Raw genomic sequence first — 5,448 nt, forward strand, 5'->3', positions numbered from 1 at the left:
GAATGTTTTGTGATGAGAGTTTGTTGGACTTGCTGTTTTTTTTTGATCATAGTGTTTATTTTCTCTATGGTATCTTCAGAATCTGAGAGTCTTTCTTCTATCTCTTGTATTCTGCTGGTTATGCTTGTTTCTGTAGTCTCTATTCGTTTACCCAGATTTTCCATGTCCAGCCGGCCCTCTGTTTGTGTTTTCTTCTTTGCCTCTATTTCAGTTTTCAAGTCTTGAACTGTTTCCATTATCTGTTTGATTGTTTTTCCTTGGTTTTCTAGGGTATCATTCACTGATTTATTCAATTCTTCAAACTTTCTGTTATATTTCTCATCCATTTCTATAAGGGCGTTTTTTACATGCTGTTTAAGGGCGTCAATCACTTTCATGAAGTCAGTCTTTTCTCCTTCTTGATTAAGGTGTTCATGTCCTTCCGTTGTGAGGTCGCTGGTTTCTGGTGGCTTCATGTTGCTTTTCAGTTTGTTGGGCGAATTCTTGCCTTGTCGTCTGCCCATCTCTTCTTCCAAATACTCCCTTATGGATCTTCTTTTACCAGATCAGGTCTCCTTGCCTACCCAACGCGGCCTCCCCAATGTTGTCTCTCCTGGCACCAAGGGATCAGGTCTCCGTGCCCAACCCTGGCTCGTCCCAACGCTGGTTCTCCCCAATGCTGGTTCTCCTGGACGCAAAAGAGGGCGGCGGGGGGGGGGCAAAGTGGGGGGGGCTCTGGACGGAAGCTGGGTGTGCCAGGAAGAAAGAAGCAGTACCCAGGGAATAGAGGTCCTGCAGAGAGCCCAAGAAAGACAGGAGGCCAAGGGACCCCCGAGATCCCCGTCCCTGGCTGGTGGCGCGGGCCAGATACTCACCCCAATGCTGGTTCTCCTAGGGCCGAGAGATCAGGCCTCCGTGCTGGTTGGGCAGCTCGCAAACAAAGCGCCTAACCTCCTTGGTGCAGGCAGGCCACAGAAACAAAGGAACTGCAGCCTGCCCGGGTGCCCCGAGGACTGGGACCCAGCTCCCAATGCCACGCGCCAAAAGAGGGCGGGGGGGCCCAAGTGGGGAGGGCTCTGGATGGAAACTGGGTGGGCCAGGAAGAAAGAGGCAGTAACCAGGGAATAGGGGTCCTGCAGAGAGCCCAAGAAAGACAGGAGGCCAAGGGACCCCCGAGATCCCCGTCCCTGGCTGGCGCCGTGGGCCAGAAACTCACCCCAACGCTGGTTCTCCTGGGGCCGAGAGATCAGGCCTCCGTGCTGGTTGGGCAGCTCGCAAACAAAGCGCCTACCCTGCTGGGTGCAGGCAGGCCACAGAAACAAAGGAACTGCAGCCTGCCCAGGCGCACCGAGGACTGGGACCCAGCTCCCAATGCCACGCGCCAAAAGAGGGCGGGGGGGCCCAAGTGGGGAGGGCTCTGGACGGAAGCTGGGTGGGCCAGGAAGAAAGAGGCAGTAACCAGGGAATAGAGGTCCTGCAGAGAGCCCAAGAAAGACAGGAGGCCAAGGGACCCCCGAGATCCCCGTCCCTGGCTGGCGCCGCGGGCCAGAAACTCACCCCAACGCTGGTTCTCCTGGGGCCGAGAGATCAGGCCTCCGTGCTGGTTGGGCAGCTCGCAAACAAAGCGCCTCCCCTGCTGGGTGCAGGCAGGCCACAGAAACAAAGGAACTGCAGCCCGCCCGGGCGCCCCGAGGACTCTTATTTTTATTTTTTTTATGGGTCACTGAGGCTTTTATTCTGCATGTAGAACCGCTGGGGCAGTGGTCTTTCCTGTGGCCACCCTAGAGATTACACTGGGCTCCAGACTCTAGCTTGGAAGTGAGGTGACAATGATTCGGACCAGTCACATGATTACAAAGCTGGGGTTTCCAGCAGGGCTCCAGGCGGTCGGGTCGGGCGGACTGAGGACGTCTAAGGAAGCAGTGGCATGGGAGGGGCAAGCACTGGGCCGGCCTTGAGCAGCCTTGATGACATCAGGGACGGGGTCTAAGCAGCTGGTGGCTACAGGGATCTGCATCCACTTTACTTGGCCAGGGGGTTCCTGAAGCACCTGCCGGCAAACTTGGCCTTGCTGCCCAGCTCTTCCTCGATTCTAAGAATCTGGTTGTACTTGGCCAGGCGCTCGGATCGGCAAGGGGCACAAGTCTTGTTCTGCCCAGTGCAGAGCCCCACTACCAGGTCAGCGATGAAAGTATCCTCGGTCTCCCCAGAGCGATGGGACACCATGACGCCCCAACCATTGGACTGGGCCAGCTTACACGCCTGCAGAGACTCGGTCACGGAGCCAATCTGGTTCACTTTGAGCAGGAGGCAGTTGCAGGACTTCTCACTGACAGCCTTGGCAATCCTCTTAGGGTTGGTCACTGTGAGAGCGTCCCCAACCACCTGGATGCCTGAGCTGGCTGTGAACTTCTTCCAGGCTTCCCAGTCATCCTGGTCAAAGGGGTCCTCAATGGACACCACTGGATACTCCCGGATGAAGAACTTGTACAGGTCAGCTAGCTGGTCAGGGGTGATGTACCTGCTGGCGTCATCAGGAGACTTGAAGTCCAGGTCGTACTTCCCAGACCTGAAGAACTCAGAGGCGGCCACGTCCATGCCGATGACAACCTGTTCAGTGTAGCCAGCCTTTCCAATTGTGTTCTTCAGCAGCTCCAGAGCTTCTTTGTTCTCCAGGATGTTAGGAGCAAACCCGCCCTCGTCACCCACATTGGTGGCATCCTTCCCATATTTCTCCTTGATGACATTCTTCAGGTTGTGATAAACCTCTGCCCCAATGCGCATGGCTTCACGGAAACTGGACGCCCCCACAGGGAGGATCATGAACTCCTGCATGGCGAGCTTGTTGCCAGCGTGAGACCCGCCGTTGATGACATTGAAAGCTGGGACTGGCAGGATGACTTCAGCGTTGCCAGCCAAGTCAGCGATGTGGCAGTAGAGGGGCAGCCCCTTTTCTGCAGCACCAGCTTTGCAAACAGCCAGGGACACTCCCAGGATGGCATTGGCACCGAATTTGGATTTATTCTCGGTGCCGTTCATCTCGATCATCAGCTTGTCGATCTTCTCCTGCTCCACCACATTCAGTTTCTTGCTAACCAGAGCAGGTGCGATAGTTTTATTGATGTGCTCAACAGCCTTTGAGACACCCTTCCCCAAGTAGCGGGTCTTATCATTGTCACGGAGTTCCAGGGCCTCATAGATGCCAGTGGAAGCACCGCTGGGCACGGCAGCCCGGAAGAGACCTTTTGAGGTGTAGAGATCAACCTCAACAGTGGGATTCCCACAGGAGTCAAAGATCTCTCGAGCGTGGACCTTAAGAATAGACATGGCAGGTTTCTGGCAGTCGGCTTGCCATAGAGGAAGAGCGCAGAGGTTCCTGCAACACCCTAGAGAACGTTCAGGAGAGTCGGGCGTGCGACCCGGGAGCTGAGCTCCCTGTGTGTGTTTTAAAGGAAAAAAAGTGGAAATAGGGAACTTGGCTTTAAGAAGACATTCAAGTTTTCTGATGGTCTTTATTTGCAGCAAAGGATGTTGTTGTTTCTGGTATTCTTTTTCTTAAGCCTGAAGAATTTCTGATTGTTTATATTTGTGTATTTCTGCTTGTTCTCAGGACTCTTACTTTTCTTTCTTTCTGAAAACATATATGTCACCTTCAGGCATGAAGAATGTTTTCAGTGGATAAGAGACTGATTTAACTTTTTCTGTCACCACCCTTTAGAGGAAGTTGCTCTCTGAATGGGGAAGCTCAGCCAATCACATTTGCCTAGTGTGTGACTCCCAAAAACTGAGATTAAAGGTGTAAACCAACACCACCTGTATGTTTCTGTACTAATCTTGTATATTCCAGGATAGCCTGGAACTCACAGAAATTTGCCTGCCTCTGTCTTCCCAGTTCTAGGATTGTTATAGGTCTGTGCCACCACACCCCCCGCCCTGTCCCTTATAGCTGAGGAGTGTGGCTGCTTTGCCCGCTGATCTTCAGGCAAGCTTTATTCATTTAAACACAAATATACCAGTATACAGAGGCCAGTGAGGGAATGCTGCTTACTGCCTTGCTTTCCATGGCTTACTCAGCTTCCCTGTTATACACCCTACCACCACCTGCCTGCTGAAGTTTCTTTATACAAGACTTGGGGCAGGTGTTAGTAGACTGTCACCTGAGATTCCAGCCTCTCCTTGAAGCATCTCCTTTTCAGCTGTGTGAGATTCTGTCCCAGTTACATGTGGTTCCGTAGCCTCTGGAGACTCTAGAGTACCGAGTGTAGAAGGTCGATTGACAGGGCAGGCACTTCCATCTATCCAGCTACGGAGAAGGATTCCTTCTTCCAGGCCACAGTCAGTCGCTGCTCTGCACCTGTAAGTAATCCCTCTTCCGTTAGCTGTAAGTTTTAAACTCGTTGGCTCACTAATTTGGGTTTTGGTGGAATAATACCTTGGTCTGTTGGAGGCCTAGCTGATTAGGGAAACACTTAACTCTCAGGGTCTAAGTTAAAGTTTTTAGAATATAGCCACTTTTTTTAGTACATCCACTTTTTTAAAAACTACATGTCTGATTATCTTGTATCCCAAATTAAACTTCATCCTAGCATCTGAAGGATAGTTCAGTTAGCAAGGTGTTCTCTTTACAAGCACGAGGACACAAATTCCACCCCCAGAATCTAAGTAAAAACTCCAGTTCTGGTAGTGTGTACTTAAAATCCCGCACAAAACTGTGCAGTCGTAATGTTCTTTGGGTTTACCAGTCAGACCACTTACCCCATTTTGTCAGCTTCAGGCCAATAAAGACCCTGTCTCAGAAAAAAAGTGGACAGCGCATGCGAAAAAACACCCATAGATGTCCTTAGGCATCTACCAAAAGTGTGCACAGAAACCCACACCCACCCACGCACACCACTGCCACACACACACCTATATTTGATCACCCGGTGTGGTTATTCTCTTACCTGGATAAGCTCTGACATCATACTAGGAGCTTACATATCCCACACATCACTACAAACTCACAACAACCTCCCCCCAACACGCAGAGGATGGAGAGAGTGAGAGAGAGGGAGGGAGGAAGAGAGAGGTATAGAGGGAGGGAGGGAGAAGGAGGGAGAGGGAGAGGGAGGGAAGGAGAGGGAGAGGGAGAGAGGGAGAGGGAGAGGGAGAGAGAGAGAGAGAGAGAGAGAGAGAGAGAGAGAGAGAGAGAGAGAATGAATTATGTACCTTATGCCCAAGGTCTAATTTGATTAGCCTGAAAGGAGGTTTAGGTATCAGTGCTATTAATCAGGTGACACTGCTCAACCTAATTCCGGCCTCCTGACTCCTACTTCCAGTTTCCTTGCGGGTTTTCTTACTAAGTGGAGAGCATCTCTCTTTTTCTCTGCTCTTGACCTTACCTGCAGTCTCTTCCCTCCTTTCTCTCTTTCTTCCTTTCATCTTTCTGTGTCTTTCTTTCATTCATTTGTTCATTTGATCCTTCTTGTT

At 51.3% G+C, this 5,448-nt stretch overlaps 1 pseudogene; it reads right to left on the reverse strand.

Moving 5' to 3' along the window:
* Nucleotides 1–1,772: 1,772 nt before the first annotated feature.
* Nucleotides 1,773–3,306, reverse strand: LOC142841244 (alpha-enolase pseudogene; annotated as a pseudogene).
* Between the last annotated feature and the right edge of the window lie 2,142 nt (nucleotides 3,307–5,448).

The sequence above is a fragment of the Microtus pennsylvanicus genome, chromosome X, assembly GCF_037038515.1.
Source record: "Microtus pennsylvanicus isolate mMicPen1 chromosome X, mMicPen1.hap1, whole genome shotgun sequence".
Lineage (NCBI taxonomy): Eukaryota > Metazoa > Chordata > Mammalia > Rodentia > Cricetidae > Microtus > Microtus pennsylvanicus.